At 45.3% G+C, this 19,933-nt stretch overlaps 1 long non-coding RNA gene across 5 annotated transcripts in view; it reads left to right on the top strand.

Moving 5' to 3' along the window:
- Positions 1-19,933, top strand: part of LOC103219770 (uncharacterized) — an 81,649-nt gene that overhangs the window by 37,241 nt on the left and 24,475 nt on the right. Inside the window, exon 2 of one of the 5 annotated variants that reach the window (XR_012094724.1) lies at positions 2,047-2,175. The exons of the other annotated variants lie outside the window; for them this stretch is intronic. This is a non-coding gene — a long non-coding RNA (uncharacterized lncRNA). The remainder of the gene's footprint in view (positions 1-2,046; positions 2,176-19,933) is intronic. 5 annotated transcript variants of the gene reach the window in all.

Raw genomic sequence — 19,933 nt, 5'->3', positions numbered from 1 at the left:
ACTGTAGCCCCCCACCCCGACATGCCCCCCACCACCAGGCAGGTACAGTAGCCAACCATCGGCAATGGGGGGCTTGGAGGGCCCAGGACCAAAGCCAGGTGTTCTCTTCCCCTGCGTCAGGGCTGTTAGGGCAGGCAACAACAATTACCATTCATCTCCATAGCTGGTCAGGGGAGGTCATCCTTGGTGTGTGTCTGTAGCTGGATGTGGGTGGCGGTCCGGTGTAGCAGTCCCTGCACCAGGGCCGGGCCGCCTTTCTGTGGCTGTTCATTCAAGGTTTGCAGCACCAGGTCCAACCTTGGACTCCAGCCCCACAAAGACAGGGGAGTAACATACAAGCGTAACCTGTTTTTCAGGAGTCTGTTATATCGCTCAGTCATGCCAGCAGCTTGTGGGTTATGTGGAACATGGAACCTCCACTTTATATCCATCCGTTGTGCCCACTGTTGTATCTGCTGTTCAGTAAAATGTGTTCCCTTGTCACTTTCAACAGTCAGAGGACGACCGTATAGGGCACACAAGTGTTGCAGGGCCCGAATGCTATGTTGCTGGTCGGCTGTCCTGCAAGGGTAGGTAAACAGCAGACCGGTGGCCACGTGTACAGCTGTCAGCACATGCCTATGCCCCTGCAACCTTGGCAGCAGCCCGATGTAGTCTATTTGCCACCTAGTCAAGGGAATCTGCCCTACTGTCGCTTGTTGTGTAACCTTGGACAGCTGTCTCCATCTGGGGTATGCCTGTGCACATGCTGGGCACTTCTAGCAGGCCTCCCAGGTATCTTGTGTGGGCAAGGATAGACCCCAGCGCTTATTGACCTGTTGCATTAGTTCACTTCCTGTATGGCCCAATTTTCAGTGCAGTCATTGGGCTACATCTTGTGTAGGTGCTGACTCCAACCACCGGACCTTGGCCAAAGCATCTGTCTTGTCATTCCCAGGGGCAGCCAAAGGCACATGGCCTGACACGTGATAAATAGTTACATCTTTTTGGTGGCCCCATTTCCCAGAGGTCTTGCCATATGGCCTGGCCCCAAATGGGCTGGTGGCCAACTAACCAATTCTGTAACTTCCAGGCAGTTAACCACAAGGTCAGGCCTCAATAAACTGCCCAGCTATTGGTACAGATTACCATAGGTGTCTCCTCCTTGGTGATCACCATCTACACTGTCCTGAGTTCAGCCCATTGACTACTTTGCCCACACCCGGTATCAAACCATATGGTGTCAGTACTAGGCTGGACCACAACAGCGGTCCAGGCAGCAATAACACCCCGGCCGGACCCATCTGTATACCATGCCCCATTGGGAATGGGGGAGCATCCTTCTTTAAATGGTGATGTCTCAAGGTTTAAGGGTGCCTCAGGCGACCCATGGCCTTACCTTGCATCTTGACTGCAGGTCCCAAGACTTCTTGTAATTCTACTGCTAAGGGGTTCATACTCAGGGTACTCCACTATTCTAAGTAGGCACCCCACTTTGCTAAGGAGGATGTCTGTGCCATCTCAGTCTTGGGGGTCATTATTCATGGACATACCCACCCTGCTATTGGGTAAGTCATCTGCACGATGACTAGAGCCTGCCTCGTCACACTCTCACAAGCCTGAAGGGCGGCATATGTAGCTGCTAATTGCTTCTTTATCAGTGAATACCGGAGCTCAGCTCCCTTTCAAAGTTGGGACCAAAAGCCTACCCATGTTCTAAAGTTGCTCCGTGCGCTGCCGCAGGCTCCAGCTGAAACCATCTGTGGCCACATGCACATCAAGTTCACATGGCCACCCTGGATCAATTACTCAAAGGGCCTGCACTTGCTGTATGGCCTGCTTGGCTGCCAGAAAAGCCATCTGAGCCTCATTGTCTCAATCCCAGATAGCTCCCTTTTTTGTCAGCTGAAACAATGGTTTATCATCTGAGTCAAATGGGGCACAAATGCCCGCCAATATCCCAAGAGGCCCACAAAAGTCTGTAGCTGCCTCATCACTGTGAGCTGGGGATATGCCTGAGTTTTATCAGTGATGACCTCCGGTATGGCCTTTGTCTTACTCAACCAGGTATCTCTCAAGAAATTGACAGACAATCCGGACCCTTGAACCTTGGATTCATTGACGGCCCAACCGCATGCTGCCAAATGTTGTCACAAGAGGGGTGCCGCCGCTTCTAAATCTGCGCGAGAATCAGAGGTTAGCATAGTATCGTTAATTATGACATTTGCCATTTCCAGGTGGCTAAATCCATGGCAACGAGACCATGATATATGGTGGGGCTATGCATATAGCCCTGTGGCAACACTGTGAAAATGGATTGTCGCCCTTCCCCTGTAAAGGCAAACTGTTCCTGACTCTCTGGAGCAATGTCAGTTGAGGAGAATGCATTGGCCAAGTCCACCACATAGTGGAATTCCATTGTCAAGCAGACTATCAAATCCATGATAGACGATACAGCTGCATGTAAAGGGCATGTTACTTTATTTAGTTCTGGATAATTCACCATCATTCACCAAATTCCATCAGGCTTTCTGATTGGTGATACCAGAGAACCAACCATAGGGGCTGTGGGTGCCACGCCCTATCTGCACCTCCTCTAACTTCTTAATAGTCCCAGTTATCTCCGTATGCCCACCTGGCAAGCGGTATTGATGGGCAGAAGTAACCCGTCAGGGTTGTGGCAGGACCTGGGGCTGATGATCCATATATCCGCACAGTACTGGCTTAACCACACGTACCTGGAGTCTGAATTCTCCAGCTGTGGTTTGTAAAGCCAAGCCATGTAGAATATCCATGTTCCCCAGAATGTATTCAGGTATGGGAGAGATGTACACAGTGTATAAGTGGGGAGCCAAGCAGCTTATGCCAAGGTGCAAAGATACAGGTTTTACTTTCACTGACCAGCTTCCATAGTTGTCTACATAGGCAGCCTTGCCTGGAAACTTATCCGGGTTCCCACGGATGAGGCTACAATCTGTCCTGATGCCTACCAGTGCCACCACTGCCATACGTTGGTGGGGGACCAGTGGATTGCCAATTCCACATGTGACCTCTGGTTGTCCGGTGTACCCCCAAGTTGGGCACCTTGGCTAGTTCGCTAATCAGACACAAAAGGCTCTACACCTCAGCCCGTCTGCAAGTAGTCCTTGAGCTGGAGCATCTGGGTGGGACTGGGTGGAGCAGCATTGTCCTTCTCCCTCTTGGGCATTTTCTGGAATTGCTGCTCCCGGGACAATTGCCTCCACAGCACTTCAGTGGGTTGCTTATCAATTTTCTCTCAGTCAGCCCTAGCCAAAATTAAATCAATCCACATCTGCTTGAGGGTCACTTATTGGGACCCCTTTATGTCTTGTGAGGTGTCCCCTGCAGAAGGGGTACCTTCCCCTTTTTTATGGTGTGGATTCCCCAGTCTCGCGGACAGCCCTCTGCTTCCCTGAGGGACATCATGGCAGTAATCACCTCATAAGTACGGTACCCCACATACGGAATGAGGAGAGCGAGGAGGGAGCCAAAGGCCCTCAGGGGCACAGAGCCCAATACGAGGTCCCTCATGTGGGAGGAAAAGCGTTCATCGCTTGGTCCTTGGATATTCAGATGGAACACAGCCTGCCGTATACCCATCTCCCCAGTTACTTGCACTAAATCTGTATACGAGTGCCATTTACTCACAGTTTCTGGTATTTCTCCAGCATAGTTCCATACCGTTTGTATGGCCACCATCAGCCATTCAATTAGGGTGCGGTTGCCTTGCCCCAGTGCTAACCGCCTGCTCACCTGCAATCGCTAACGGAGGGAGGGATGAGGCGTGATGGAGGCCAACCTTTCCATTTCAGAGGTGGAGCAGACGATAGGCTCGGCTCCCTCATCCCAAACGCATCCAGGTGGGTAGAGGTTCCCCTGAGTGCTGTCGACACTGCTTACCTAATTCCCACAACTCAGTTGGCCTATAGGCACTGTATGATGTGTGCTCCATCACAGTAGGGGGTCCCTGAGCCCACCCCTGGGGCCCTAACGGCTGTTCGTGCTCTATTTTCTGACGGACCACTGGGTGAGCCCGCAAAACAGATTCTTCTTCCTCGGTTATCAGACGGAGCAGGGGTCCCTGACCACGATGGTGGGCCCAGGCCTGCACTAACCGCAGGCCCTAATTCCGGTTCCAAGCCGTGTGGCTGGACCTCCAGGCACTCTGCTTGCACCTGGAGGTTCCTTACCTGCACTGCATCCTGCGGGGACTGAGCGTGCACTTCCCATAGCGCAGTAAAAGATGCGCATCCAACTGTGCCGGCAAAGGCACGCTCCTTCTCGGGGCTCTGTGCTTCCAGGTGCTTCAGCAGCCTACGCTTGCATTTATCCATAAAGCCATCAGTTCTAAGGCTTTTCTTTTTTGGAAAGATTTTAAATTACCAGTTTATTCTCCTTATTAGCTATAGGTCTATTTAGAGTTTCTATTTCTTCATGATTTAGTCTTGGTAGGTTTTGTGTTTCTTGATGTTTATTTATTTCCTTTAGGTTATCTAATTTGTTGGTGTAGCTTGTTCATAGTATCCTCTTATAATCCTGTTTATTTCTCCAAAGTCAATATTAATGACCCGTTTTAATTTGTGATTTTAAAAATTTAAATCTTCTCTCAGTTTTTCTTAGCCCATCCAGTTAACAGGTCGTCAATTTTGTTGAACTTTTCAAAGAACAAATTTTTATTTTCATTGATTTTCTTTATTGTTTTTCTATTCTCTATTTTATTCATCTCTGCTTTAAGCTTTATCATATTCTTTCTTCTGCTAGCTTTGGATTTGGTTTGTTCTTCTGTTTCTAGTTCTTTAAGTTGTAAAGCTACACTTTTTATTTGAGATCTTTCCTTTTTCATTTTTGACATGGAGTCTCACTCTGTCACCAGGCTGGAGAGTAACGGCGTGATCTCGGCTCACTGCAACCTCTGCCTCCTGGGTTCAAGCGATTCTCCTACCTCAGCCTCTCAAGTAACTGGGACTAAAGGTGTGCCACCACACCCAGCTAATTTTTGTATTTTTAGTGTAGACGGGGTTTCACCATGTTGGCCAGGATGGTCTTGATCTCCTGACCTCATGATCCGCCCGCCTCGGCCTCCCGAAGTGCTGGGATTACAGGCGTGAGCCACCGCACCCAGCCTGATCTTTCCTTTTTATTTCCCCCTTAGAACTTCTGTCCCATATGTTTTGGCATGTTATAATTTCATTTTCATTCATCTAGAAGTCTTTTCTAATTTACTTTCTAATATATTCTTTGATCCACTGGTTGTTTAAGATTGTATTGTTTAATTTCCACAAATTTGTCAAGTTTTTAGTTTTACTTCTGTTGTTGATTTCTAACTTCATCCCATTTTTGCCAGAGAGGATATTTTGTACGAGCTCTAACTTTTTAAGTCTACTGAGACTTAATTTTTGATTAACTTATGATATATCCTGGTAAACGGCCCATGTGTACTTAGAAGAATATGTATGCCGCTGCTGTTGGGTAAAGCATTTTGTGTCTATTAGATATAGTCGGTTTATTATGTTGTGTCCTACTATTATTATAGAACTACTTTTATTTCAATTCTGTCAGTTTTTGTTTCATATATTTTGATGGTCTGTCAGTAAGTGTATAAATGTTTAAAATGTTAAAACTTCTTGCTGTATTTAACCCTTTATTAATATATAAAATCTTACTTTGTCTTTTCGAAATAGCTTTTATTTAAAATCTATTTTGTCTGATATTGGTAAAGTTACCTTTGTTCTATTTGGTTATTATTTGCATAGAATATCTTTTTCTGTCTTTTAACTTTCTATCTCTTTGTGTCTTTGGATCTAAAGTGAGTGTTCTATAGACAGCACATAGATGATCATGTGTTTTTAACCATTCTGCTAATTTTGCCTTTCCATCAAACAGGTTAATCCATTTACACAAAAAGTAATCATTGATAATGGGCTGGGTGTGGTGGCTCATACCTGTAATCCCAGCACTTCGGGAGGCCATGGCAGGTGGAATGCTTGAGACCAAGAGTTTGAGACTAGCCTGGCCAATGATGGTGAAACCCCATCTCTACAAAATATACAAAAATTAGCCGAGAGTGGTGGCTAGCACCTGTAGTCACAGCTACTCAGGAGACTGAGAATTGCTTAAACTCAGGAGGCAGAGATTGCAGTGAGCCAAGATCATGCCACTGCATTCCAGCCTGGGCAACAGAGTGAGTCTCTGTCTCAAAAGAAAAAAAAAAGTAATCACTGATAAGGAGGGATTTACTTCTGTCATTTCATTATATAGTTTCTGTGTACCTGATATTCTTTAATGTCCCTCATCTTCTGCATTACTGTCTTATTTTGTGTTGAGTTTTTATAGTAAAATGTTTAAATTTATTTCTCATTTCCTTTTGTATCCAGCAATACTCACTTATTCGTAGTTTTGCCTTCCATGGTTTTAGTGACCTACAGTACAGTACAATAAGATATTTTGAGAGAAAAGGAGAGCCCACATTCACATAACTTTTAATTATAGTATGTCATGATAATCATTCTATTTTATTATTAGTTATTGTTGTTAAACTTTTACTGTGACTACTTTATAAATTAAACTCTATCATAGGCATTTATATATAGGAAAAAACATGGTATTTATAGGGTTCAGTACTATCTGCAGCTTCACGCACCCACTGTGGATCTTGGAACATATGCTCCACAGATAAAGGGGGACTACTATGTATTCCATATCTATTTTTTGTGGTTACCATGGGGATTACGTTTAACACCCAAAAGTTATAACACACTAATTCGAATTTATACCAGCTTAATCTCAATGACATACAAAAACTACTCCTTTACAGCTCCTTTTCCCTCCTTGTTGTCGATGTTACAAAATTACATGTTTATATCTTTTGTGACCAAAAACATAAACTAATAACTCTTATAAATACATTGGTCTCTTACATTTGTAGACAAGAATATCTGGAGTTACACACTAAAATTACAGTAATACTACTTTTTAGACTGATGATTGTTTTTAAATGTATTCTAAAATGTATTGGTTTAAAAGTATTCATATCTTAAATAGTGTAGAAAACATAAATTGGAGGTACAAACATTATTATTGTTACAATAGTGCTAACTTTTATAATTACCTATGTGTTTTTCTCATAGATATGTATTTCTTCACATGATTTCAAGTTTCTGTCTAGTGTCATTTCATCCTTCAGGACTCCCTTGAGCATTTCTTGAAGGGCAGGTCTAGTGGTAACAAACTCCCTCAGCTGTTGTTTATCTGGGAATTTAATTTCTCCCTCACTTTTGAAGGAGAGTTTTGCTGGATGTAGAATTCTGTATTGATGGTTTTTTTTCTTTTAGCACTTTTAATACATTGGCCCACTTCCTTCTGGCCTCCAAAATTTCTGATTAGAAATCTGATGATCATCTTATTGAGAATCACTTTTATGTGATGAGTCACTTGTCTTTTGCTGCTTTCAAGATGTTTCTGTCTGTTGAAAGTTTGATTATAATGTGTCTCTGTGTGGGTCTCTTTGAATTTTTCTTAAAGTTTATTGAGCTGCTTAGATGTTTATATGTGTGTCTTACATCAAATTTGGGAATTATTTCTTTGAATACTCTCTCTGCCCTTTTTTCCCTCTCCTCTCCATCTGGAACTTTGACAATGGATATGGGTCCACGTGATGGTGTCTCACAGATTCCTTAGACTCTGTTCACTTAAAATTCATTTTCATTTCTTTATTAGGCCATTCTTACATTGCCATAAAGAAATACCTGACTGGGTAATTTATAAGAAAAGAGGCTTAATTGCCTCACAGTTCTGGAGGCTATACAGGAAGCACAGTAGCATCTGCTTCTGGGGATGCCTTTAGAAGTTTATAATCATGGTGGAAAGGCAAGTGGGAGCTTGTATGTCATCTGTATTAGTCCATTTTCATACTGCTGATAAAGACATGCCCAAGATTGGGCAATTTACAAAAGAAAGAGGTTTATTGGACTCACAGTTCCACATGGCTGAGGAAGCTTCACAATCATGGCAGAAGGCAAGGAAGAGCAAGTCATATCTTATGTGGATGGCAGCAGGCAAAGAGAGGGCTTGTGCAGAGAAACTCCATTTTAAAAACCATCACAAGGTGTGGTGGAGGTTGCAGCACACTGAGATCGTGCCATTACACTCCAGCCTGAGTGACAGAGCATGACCCAATATCAAAAAAATAAAATAAAATAATAAAAACCATCATATCTCGTGAGACCTGTTGACTATCACAAGAACAGCATGGGAAAGACCTGCCCGCATGATTCAATCATCTCCCAGCGGGTCCCTCCCACAGCACGTGGGAATTATGGGAGCTATATGATGAGATGTGGGTGGGGACACAGAGCCAAACCATATCATTCCACCCCTGGCCCCGTCCAAATCTCCTATCTTCACATTTCAAAACCAATCATGCCTTCCCAACAGTCCCCCAAAGTCTTAACTCATTTCAGCATTAACTCAAAAATCCACAGTCCAGAGTTTCATCCAAGACAAGGCAAGTCCCTTCTGCCTATGAGCCAGTAAAATCAAATGCAAGTTAGTTACTTCCTAGATAAAAAGTGGTTACAGGCATTGGGTAAATACAGCCATTCCAAATGGGAGAAATTGGCCAAAACAAAGGGGCTACAGGCCCCGTGCAAGTCTGAAATCCAGCAGGGCAGTCAAATCTTAAAACTCCAAAAATGATTTCCTTTGACTCCATGTCTCAATCCAGATCACGCTGATGCAAGAGGTGGGTTCCCACGGTCTCGGGCAGCTCTGCTCCTGTGGCTTTGCAGGGTACAGCCTCCTTCCCACCTGCTTGCTTTCTTTTTTTTCTTTTTCAGATGGAGTTTTGTTCTTATTGCCCAGGCTGGAGTGCAATGGCACAATCTCAGCTCACTGCAATCTCTGCCTCCTGGGTTCAAGCAATTCTCCTGCTTCAGCCTCCCAAATAGCTGGGATTATAGGCATGTGCCACCATGCCCAGCTAATTTTGTATTTTTAGTAGAGACGGGGTTTCACCATGTTGGTCAGGCTGGTCTTGAACTCCTGACCTCAAACGATCCACCCGCCTCGGCCTCCCAAAGTGCTGGGATTACAGGCATGAGCCACCATGCCCCGGCCTACCCCTCTGCTTTCACAGGCTGGTATTGAGTGTGTGCAGCTTTTCCAGGCACATGGCACAAGCTGTCAGTGGATCTATCATTCTAGGGTCTGGAGGATAGTGGCCTTATTCTCACAGCTCCACTAGGCAGTGCTCCAGCAGGGACTCTGTGTGGGGGCTCTGACCTCATATTTCCCTTCTGCACTACCCTAGCAGAGGTTCTTCATGAGCGCTACCCCTGCAGCAAACTTCTGCTTGGACACCCAGGTGTTTACATACATCCTCTGAAATCTAGGTGGAGGTTCCCAAACCCCAATTCTTGACTTCTTTGCATTAGCAGGCTCAACACCATGTGGAAGCTGCCAATGCTTGCACCCTCTGAAGCCACAGCCTGAGCTCTACCTTGGCCCCTTTCAGCCATGGTTAGAGCAGCTGGGATGGAGGGAAACAAGATTTAATGGCTTTCCTACTGGCTTTCGAACTTGCATGGGGCCTGTAGCCCCTTCTTTTTGCTGATCTCTGCCTTTTGGAATGGGAGTGTTTACCCAATACCTATAACTCTGTTGTATCTGGGAAGTAACTAATATGTTTTTGATTTTACAGCCTCATGGATGGAAGGGACTTGCCTTGTCTCAAATGAAACTTTAGACTTTTGAGTTAATGCTGGAATGAGTTAAGACTTTGGGAGACTACTGGGAAGGCAGGATCGTGTTTTGAAGTATAAGAAAGACATGAGATTCGGGAGGGGTCGGGGCTGGAATGATATAGTTTGGATATGTGTCCCCACTCAAATCTCATATTGAAGTGTAATCCCCAGTGTTGGAGTTGGGGCCTGGCAGGAGGTAATTTGATCATGGGAGTGGATTTCTCATGAGTGGTTTAGCACTATCCTTTCAGTGCTGTTCTCATGATATTGAGTTCTCATGAGATCTGGCTGTTTGAAAGTGTGCCACCTTTCTCGACTCTCATGTCTTGCTCCTGCTTTTGTCATATGATGATATGGTTTGACTGTGTCCCCACCCAAATCTCATCTTGAATTGTAACTCCCACAGTTCCCACGTGTTGTGGGAAGAACCTGGTGGGAAGTAATTGAATCATGGGGGCAGGTCTTTCCCGTGCGGTTTTCCTGATAGTGAATAAGTCTCGTGAGATTTGATGGTTTTAAAAACAGGAGTTACCCTGCACAGCTCTCTCTTCTCTTGTCTTCCACCATGTGAGATGTGCGTTTCACCTTCCACCATGATTGTGAGGCCTTCCCAGTCACATGGAACTGTAAGTCCATTAATCCTCTTTCTTTCATAAATTGCCCAGTCTCAGGTATATCTTTATCAGCAATGTGAAAATGGACTAATACAGTAAATTGGCATGAGTAGAGTGGGGTGCTGCTGAAAAGATGCCCAAAAATGTGGAAGCAACTTTGGAACTGGGTAATAGGCAGAGGTTGGAGCAATTAGGAGGGCTCAGAGGAAGACAGGAAAATGTGGGAAACTTTGGAACTTCCTAGAAACTTATTGAATGGCTTTGCCCAAAATGTGGATAGAGGTATGGACAATAAAATCCAAGTTGAGGTGGTCTCAGATGGAGATGTGGAACTTGTTGGGAACTGGAGAAAAGGTGACTCTTGTTATGTTTTAGCAAAGAGATTGTTGGCATTTTGCCCCTGTCCTAGAGATCTATGGAACTTTGAACTTGAGAGAGATGATTTAGGGTATCTGATGAAAGAAATTTCTAAGCAGCAAAACATTCAAGATGTGACCTGGGTGCTGTTAAAGGCATTCAGTTTTATAAGGGAAGCAGAGTATAAAAGTTTGGAAAATTTGCAGCTTGACAATGGAAATTTTAAAAATCCCATTTTCTGAGGAGAAATTTAAGCCAGCTGCAGAAATTTGCATAAGCAATGAAGAGCTGAATGTTAATCCCTAAGACAATGGGGAAAGTATCTCCAGGGCATGTCAGTGGTCTTCACAGCAGCCCCTCCCATCACAGGCCCTGAGGCCTAGAAGGAAAAAATGGTTTCATGGGCTGGGTCCAGGGTCCCCATGCTGTGTGCAGCCTAGGAACTTGGTTTCCTGTGTCCCAGCTGCTCTAACCATGGGTGAAAGGGGCCAAGGTAGAGCTCGGGCTGTGGCTTCAGAGGGTGCAAGCATTGGCAACTTCCACATGGCATTGAGCCTGCTAATGCAAAGAAGTCAAGAATTGGGGTTTGGGAACCTCCGCCTAGATTTCAGAGGATGTATATATGTCACACTGGTGTGAGAGGTAGGCTCCTGAGGCTTTGGGCAGCTCCATTCCCATGGCTGCTCTCACAAGCAGATGTTGAGTGTCTTTGACTTTTCCAGGCACAGGGTGCAAGCTATTGGTGGATCCACCATTCTGTGATCTGGAGGATGGTGGCCTTCTTTTCACAGCTCCACCAGGCAGTGCCCTAGTGGGGACTCTGTGTGGGAGCTACAACCCCATATTTCCCCTCTGCACTGCCCTAGTAGAGGTTTTCCATAAGGGCTCTGACTCTGCAGCAGGCTTCTGCCTGGACACCCAGGCTTTTCCATACATTCTCTGAAACCTAGGCAGAGTCTCCCAAGCCTCATTTACTCTTGCACTCTCTGCACCCCCAGGCTTAATACCACATGGGACTTGCCAAGGGTTATGACTTGAATCCTCTGGAGCTGCAGCCCAAGCTGTACCTGAGCTCCTCTGAGCAGAGGCTGGGGTCTGATGGCTGGGATGCAGGGAGCAGAGCCTTGGGGCTGTGCAGGGAAGTGGGACCCTGGGCCTGGTCCCTGAAACAATTCTTCCCTCCTAGGTCTTAGGGCTACTAATGGGAGGGGTTGCCATACAGTTTTCTGAAATGCCTTTGAAGCCTTTTTCCTATGTCTTGGCTACCAGCACTTGGCTTCTTTTTAGTTACGCAAATTTATCTAACAAGTGGTTGCTCCACAGCCTGCTTGAATTGCTGTCCCGAAAATGCCTTTTCTTTCTTTGCCACATAGCCAGGCCGCAAATTTTCCAAACTTTTACACTCTGCTTCCCCTTTAAATATAAATTCCAGTTTTAAGTTATTTCTTTACTCCCACATATAAGCATAGGCTGTTAGAAGCAGCCAGGCTATATCTTGAATGCTTTGCTCCTTAGAAATATCTTCTGCCAGATACCCTAGGTCATCAGTCTCAAGTCCAAACTTCCACATATCCTTAGGGCATGGAGACAATCCAGCCAAGCTCTTTGCTAAGGCATAACACACATGATCTTTGCTACAGTTCCCAATAAGTTTCTCGTTTCCATCTAAAAACCTTCTCAACCTGGCCTCCACTGTCCATATCACTATCAGCATGTTTGTTATAACAGTTTAACCAGTCTGTAGGAAGTTCCAAACTTTCCTTCATCTTCCTGTCTTCTTCTGAGCCCTCCACACTCTTCCAACCTCAGCCTGTTACCCAATTCCAAAGCTGCTTCCACATTTTCAGGTATCTTTATAGTAATGCTTCACTGCTGGTACTAATTTTCTGTATTAGGCCATTCTTGCATTGCTATAAAGAAATACCCGAGACTGGGTAATTTATAAGAAGAAAGGTTTAATTGTCTTACAGTTCTGCAGGCTATACAGGAGGCATGGAAGCATCTGCTTCTGGGGAGGCCTCTGGAGGCTTACAATCGTGATGGAAGGCCAAGTGGAAGTTTGCATGTCACATGGTGAAAGCAGAAGCAAGAAAAGAGAGAGCAGGGAGGTGCCACAATTTCAAATAACCAGATCTCATGAGAACTCATTCACTATCATAAGGCTAACACCAAAGGGTTGGTGCTAAGCCACTCATGAGAAATCCAACCCCACGATCCAATCACCCCACACTGGGGTCCATCTCTAACATGGGGGATTACAATTCAACACGATATTTGGGCAGGAGCACATATCCAAATGATATCATTTTCTGTTTCTCAGACTTAATGATTTTCATTGGCCTGTCTCCAAGTTTACTAATTCTTTCTTCTGCCTACTCGAATCTGCCTTTGAATCACTCTAGTAAATTTTTAATTTCTTTTTTGTACTTTTTAGCTTCAGAATTTACTTTTGGTTTCTTTTTAGGACTTCTGTCTTTTAACTGATATTTCCATTGTGTTCATGTATTGTTTTCTGGACTTTCTTCACATCTTCCTTTAGTTCTTTGAGCATCTGTAAGACTATTATTTTTCAGTTTTGTCCAGTTGGCCTGTCAGATCTGTCATTTGGCCTCCTTCTTCAGGAATAGTTCTTGTTGATTTATTTTTTCCCTTTGAATAGGGTATACTTTCCTGTTTTTTTAATGTGCCTTGTGACTTTTTTGTTGAAAATTTGACATTTGAATTTACTAATGTGATAACTCTGGAAAGCATATTTATTCCACTCCTCAGGATTTGCTAGGTTTTGCTTTTATTTAAATTTTTTTCTTTTCTTTTCTTCTTCTTCTTCTTTTTTTTTTTTTTTTTGTAGATAGGGTCTTACTCTGTTGCCCAGGCTGGAGTGCAGTGGTGTGATCACAGCTCAATGAAACCTCAACCTCCTGGGCTCAAGGACTTCTCCTGCCTCAGCCTCTCAAGTAGCTGGGACTACAGGTACACACCACCATGCCTGGCTAATTTTTGTATTTTTTGTAGAGACAGGGTTTTGCTATATTGTCCAGGCTGGTCTCGAACTCCTGGGATCAAGTGATCCACCTGCTTTGGCTTCCTAAATTGCTGGGATTACAGGCATGAGCCACTGGGTCCAGCTCTGTTTTTGCTTTCTTAGCTGTGTAGGCTATCTCTGTGCCAAGGATCAGTATGAGGTGTAAACTTAGGCTCTTCTCAGGTTCTCTCTGTGCCTGCACCTTTGCCTAGGCATGTGCAGTCGCTTTCTAATTTTCCCTGTATATGCCATTGTTTTTTAGTGCCTTAGTCTTTAATGTCTGGTTCCCAAAAGGAGAAAGAAAAAAGAAAAATGAAGGAGGTGGGAGAAAAGAAAAGATATTTGGTCCTTTAGGTATCCTGGTGATCATTTTAGCTGGAGTGGGGAGGCTTGTACCAATACATAGAACTGCAACCACAAAGACCTCCAGGCCCTTTGCACCTCTCTGATCAGAAGGAGCAGTCAGCAGTCAGAGCACGGATCCTTGATACTTGGAGGACAGAGGGCTTTTTCCCACCTTGGCTTCCACCAGCTGTGTGCAAGCCACTCCAGGAACACAGGTAGAGCTGCCTGCCAGGGGTTAAGGATGGAGAATGGGTAGCTGCTACCGTGCTAAGAGCTGAAGTTAACTGCAATTTACATCCAAGCCTTCCCTTGGAAGTTCCAAACCATTAATAGACTCAGAGTTCCAAGATTGTCTGTCATCAGGCAAACTCTGTCAGTTCATCTACTTTCTGCGTAGAGAGATCCCTGATGTTTGCCACTCTGCCATCTCCCGAGAATATTCTGGGTCTCCTTCACTTTTGAAGAATAATTTTGCAAGCTACAGAATTCTAGATTGGTGGATATTTTTCTCTCAACACTTTAAATAATTCACTTCACTCTTCTTGCTTGGATGGTTTGTGAAGAAAAATGAGATGTAAATGAGATGTTTCTCTACACGTAAGCTTCCCCTGCAGTTTCTTTCATGATTTTTCCTGTATTTTTGGCAGTTTGACTATGAGACGCCTAGGTGTAGGTGAAAGACACATGTCTCTTCACTATCAGTCTAAAGGTGATGCCCCACTGCAGAATTCCCCAGCTTTACTTTGCATCAGAATTATGAGAAGAACTTGCAAAAAATACAGATGTCTAGGCCCCTACCTAAGATCAACTGAATCAGAGACATCCGGGGGGGCCCTAGATGTGGATGTTTCCTATTGTACTGTCTTCCGCGTTGTCTTCTCAGTAGTTCTTTTCCCGGCATCACAACTTCCTATTTTTATAGTATACCTGGAGGTTCAGTGTTTTATCTCACCATAAAAAAGTCCTTAAATCAGAGTCTAATATAAGGATCATCTGTTTATGATTCTCATAGATATTGCATCACATGAACATTGCACAAGAATGGGCTCTTGGGAGAAGATTTTCAGGTGCAGTCTCTTCTGGTTCCATGATAAATTGTAGGGACCTTACTTCAACAAAAAGAAGGCTCCAAGTAATGCTTATTTTGCACATCATTCAGATTTTATTAGAAACTGCTCAAACCTCAGATGGTTACCTTTGCTCTTCAAGGAGGTAGAATGATTGATATGGTTTGGCTTTGTCTCCACCCAAATCTCACTGTGAAATATAGCTCCCACAATTCCCACGTGTCGTGGGAGGGACCCTGTGGGAGGTAACTGGATCATGGGGGTGGGTCTTTCCCATGCTGTTCTCATGACAGTAAGTCTCACGAGATCTGATGGATGTATAAAGAGGAGTTCCACTGCCCAAGTTCTCTCTTGCCCGCCACCACATAAAAAGTCCCTTTGCTCTTCCTTCATCTTCCGCCATGATTGTGAGGCCTCCCCAGCCATGTGGAACTGTGAGTCCATTAAACCTCCTTTTCTTTATAAATTACCCAGTCTCGAGTATGTCTTTATTAGAACGGGAGAATGGACTAATACAATGATCTCAACTAAAAAGATGATTAAAAAAGAAAGGTGATGACACTACAATAGTTATATTTAAAAACATATGTAGTTTTTTGACTAACTCAGCTAAGCCATCATTTTGTGACCTTATAATTGATCATCCTAACTGGAAAATGTTAAGAATGAGAAGGGCAGGGCAACTCCTAATAACACAGCAGACACAGGCACCACGCAGGGCAACACCCAGTGGCCCTTCATGACCTGGAGCCAGGGAGCTGGCATGGACAGGGACTGCTGCACGTTCACCACACTCAGGCCACGTGCCGGCCTCAGGCTTGACGGGCTCAGGCCTTTGGTCAGTGGTCCCATGGCTGCGTGGAGGTGCATGGGAGGGGCAGGAGTAAAGTGGTTCCCAGGAAGAGGCACGGCTCCAGGAGAAACTGCTCCATGGAAAGTCAAGCTGGTTTGCACGAAGATGGTGGTGGAACAGAGGAGAGAAGGGAGGGCGTTTGAAGGTAGGATCTGTGGGACACAAGATGGATGGGATGTAAAGGGTGAGGAGAAGCACAAGTCAGGAAGGATCTGGGGTCCGGGCTGAGCAGCGAGTGGGCCGGAGGCATTTGAGAGTGCAGCTGGCAACAGTGCCCCTGCAGAGCTGGACACAGGCTCAGCCACATGGTGCTGCCCTCCCTGCCTGATGCGGGGCCCCAGCAAACCAACTGCACCAACTTGCCACCCGCACTCCCATCCAGGATATTTGTGACCTTGTGTCTCAGCCTGTGGTGAACCTTCTGCCAGGCCTGCCAGCCCTTTCATTTCACCCCACTTCTACCCAAGAAGCGTCTCCATGCCTGATCCCGGTAAGGGCATGGCATGTGACCATGCAGGGTCTCAGGTCCCACCTAAGGAATGGGAGTCTGCACTGCAACAAGACCTCCAAGTGATTCCCAGGCACCGTGAAGTTTTCAGAGCCTTGTAAATATCTCCTACCCATCCTGAAATATTGAGCTCAGGGCCACCTCCTCCAGGAAGCCCTCCCTGACCATCCTCACCTCCCAGGCCATGACAGGGACAGTGAGAGAGCGGGTGTTGAGGCAACCCTGACTGTTCCATTACATTCTTGAGCATTTCCAGCTCATGAGTCTTTCTCTTCCACTGGCCAGGAGCTCTGGGGGCTAAACTTCTCTGTACCCACGCCTCCAGAGAGGTGTAAATGCTTCATACTTGGGAGGCCTCGCCATGCCCTCAAGCCCTTCTTGCACCTGCCCTTGGGGTCCCTGTTGTGGGCTCAGCTGAGAGGCAAGGCCACCTGGTCATGAGGGCCGGCAGGTATTGTAGACACCAGACAGAAGTGCAAGACGGATGTACCTTCCCACACTCTTCCCTGGGGGACCCGCTTCACTGGGCTCTGCAGCAGGACCTGTCCTTGGGTCCCACAGAGACTTCCCTGGGGGCAGTTCCCTTAATTAGATCATCAGGAAACCTCTCATTGTCGTCCCTCACTCCTCCTCCCTGCCCCACAACCGCCCACAGCCAGCCCAGTCTATTCTTCCTTCTCCATCCCTGACGACCTCCCAGGGCAGCCCCAGAGCTCCCAGGAGACCCTGTGAGGACCCTCACCAAATCCCAGCCCCACCCTGCACCCTCCCTGGGGTTATCAGGCAGCACTGAGGTCCCCACCTGTGCACCTGGCCCTGCCCACCGTCCTCCCCCATCTTTCTCCAATCCCCCCAGGACAGCCTCTGAACCCTCAGGGCCTTGATCCTGCTTTGCTGCCAGGAATATTCCCCTGGACCTTTCCGGCTGCCTCTTGCCCTATTCAGATCTCAGCTTAGTCACCTCCCAGTGTGCTCCCTCCCCGTTATCCCTCGGCCCTATCACAGGTGTCTGCAGAGCTCCTGTTACCATCTCATGAATATTGGGCCCTGACGTCTGCCTGCCCACCATGAGGACGTGAGCTCCATGGTCCTCAGGCCTCCTGGGGCTGTTTTGCCATGCCGCCTCCCAAGTGCCTGCATCAATGCTGGACATTGCAGAAGCTCACGGATATAGACTGACTGCATAGACGCCAGTGAATACAGGGACACCCACGCTTCTGCTCTGTGGAGTTGCGCGTGCTGCCCAGGCTCCCTGTGCGCCTGTCCCTGTTCCTGCCTGCTGTGGTCCAGGAGGCTGACTTATCTGCTCTGCAAGGCCCAGGCTCCCCGGGTGCTGGTGCCTGCTGCAAAATAAGAAGCAATGGTGGCAAAATGTCCACCTCCCTAAATTAACTATAAAGGCTAGAACCAAAATACTCAAAATATGATGAACTTTGAATGGTCTTGTTTATGACTCTATTTGGGCATTGTTTTCAAACCAAAGTTGATTCCAGCCAATTTACTGTACTATTTTCTAATGATAGCTCATAGATTAGAAATGGTCTTTGTTTTAAACCTTCCCTTCTCTCTATGTGTTTGGTCAAGGGTGGCGCATAGGGCCACAGGACCGAAGGGTCTCCACAGAGGTGTTACCTGACAGACCTGGATTTCAAGTGTAAGAACTCAGGAGAAATTGATTTGAACAGGGTCCTTCACTGCCAAGAGTTTTCCTTGGATCCAGTGTGTCACCATCCAATCCGAGCATCCTGGATGGGGTGACCCCACTCTGTGGACATACAGTGACCTAGGCCCCTTCCCTTGTGTGGCACAGACATCTGCAGCTCAGGCTCCCTAGGTGCACCTTCAGTTCTCACCTCTTCAATTCTCATAGTCCTCTTCAGAAATCCACCTTTGCAGAGGGTGGCAGGTCATTTTTTGGCCCCAGTGTATTACCTTATAAAGCCATACCTCCTTTTATTGCACTTAGCATGATTGTGCTTTGCAGATACTGTGATTTTTACAAATTGAAAAATTTTGGCAACACTACATCAGGCACGTCTACCAGGGTCATTTTTCCAACAGCATTGCCTACTTCATGTCTCTGTTACATTCTGGCAATTTTTACAGTATTTCAAACTTTCACTATTACTATATGTATTATGGTGATCTGTGATTAGTGATCTTTGGTGTCACTACAGTAATTGTCTTAGGTTTAGGCAGCTATGGGAATTTCTTAACACAGCGGTGAAGTCTGCCACATTGATTGACACTTCCTTTCATGAAAGAGTTCTCTGTAGCATAATACATATAGTAATAGTGGAAGTTTGAAATACTGTAAAAATTGCCAAGTTTTTACAGTTAATGTGGTGTATCACATTTACTGATTTGCATACATTTAAACATTGTTGCCTCTGAAGGATGAATCCCACTTGATCATGTTGTGTGATCCTTTAAATTTAATGTTGAATTATGTTTGCTAGTATATTGCTGAGGATTTTTGCATCTATATTAATCAGGAATAAGGTCTATAATTTTCTTGTCTTCTGATGTCCTGGTATGGCTTTGGTACCAGGATGTCTGAGTTTGTTCTGCATTGCTATAAAGGAATACCTGAGGCTGAGTAATTTATAAAGAAAAGAGGTTTATTTGGCTCACAGTTCTACAGGCTATACAAGAAGCATGGCGCCAGCATCTGCTTCTGGTGAGGGCTTCAAGAAGCTTCCACTCATTGTAGAAGGTGTTGGGGAGCCAGCATGTCACATGGCAAGAGAGGGTGCAAGAGAGAAAGGGAAGAAGATGCCAGGCTCCTTTTAGCAATAAGATCTTGTGGGAACTACTAGAGTGAGAACTCACTCATTACCACAAGGAGCACACCAAGGTGGTCATGAAGGACCTGTGCTTATAACCCAAAGATCTCTCACTGGGCCCCAACTCCAACATTGGGGATCAAATTTCAACATGAGATTTGGAGGAGACAAATATCCAAAGGATATTACAGGGTAACACTGGCTTCATAAAATAAGTTTGGAAGTGTTCCCTCCTCTACAATTTTTTGGAAGAGATTGAGATGGATTGGTATTCTTCTTTAAATGTCTGGCAGAATTTATCCCTGAAGCCATCTGGACATTGACTTTTCTTTGTTCAGAGAGTTTTGGTTATGATTTCAATATCCTTAAAAGTGGTCTTTCAGATGTTTCACTTCTTCAAGATTCAGTCTTGGTGTGTTGTGTGTTTCTAGTAATTTACACATTCCTTCTACGTTACCCGATATGTTGGTGTATAATTGTTCATAGTAGTCACTTAGGACGCTTTGCATGTCTGTGGTGTCCATTTAATGGCTCTCGTTTCCTTTCTTTATTTATTTGAGTGTTCTCTCTGTTTTTCTTAATAGGTACAGCTAAAAGTTTTGTCAATTTTGTTTATTTTTTCAATAAAAAAAGCTCTTGGT

This window comes from Chlorocebus sabaeus, chromosome 12 (genome assembly GCF_047675955.1).
Source record: "Chlorocebus sabaeus isolate Y175 chromosome 12, mChlSab1.0.hap1, whole genome shotgun sequence".
NCBI lineage: Eukaryota > Metazoa > Chordata > Mammalia > Primates > Cercopithecidae > Chlorocebus > Chlorocebus sabaeus.
This window is presented reverse-complemented; position numbering and strand designations above follow the sequence as displayed.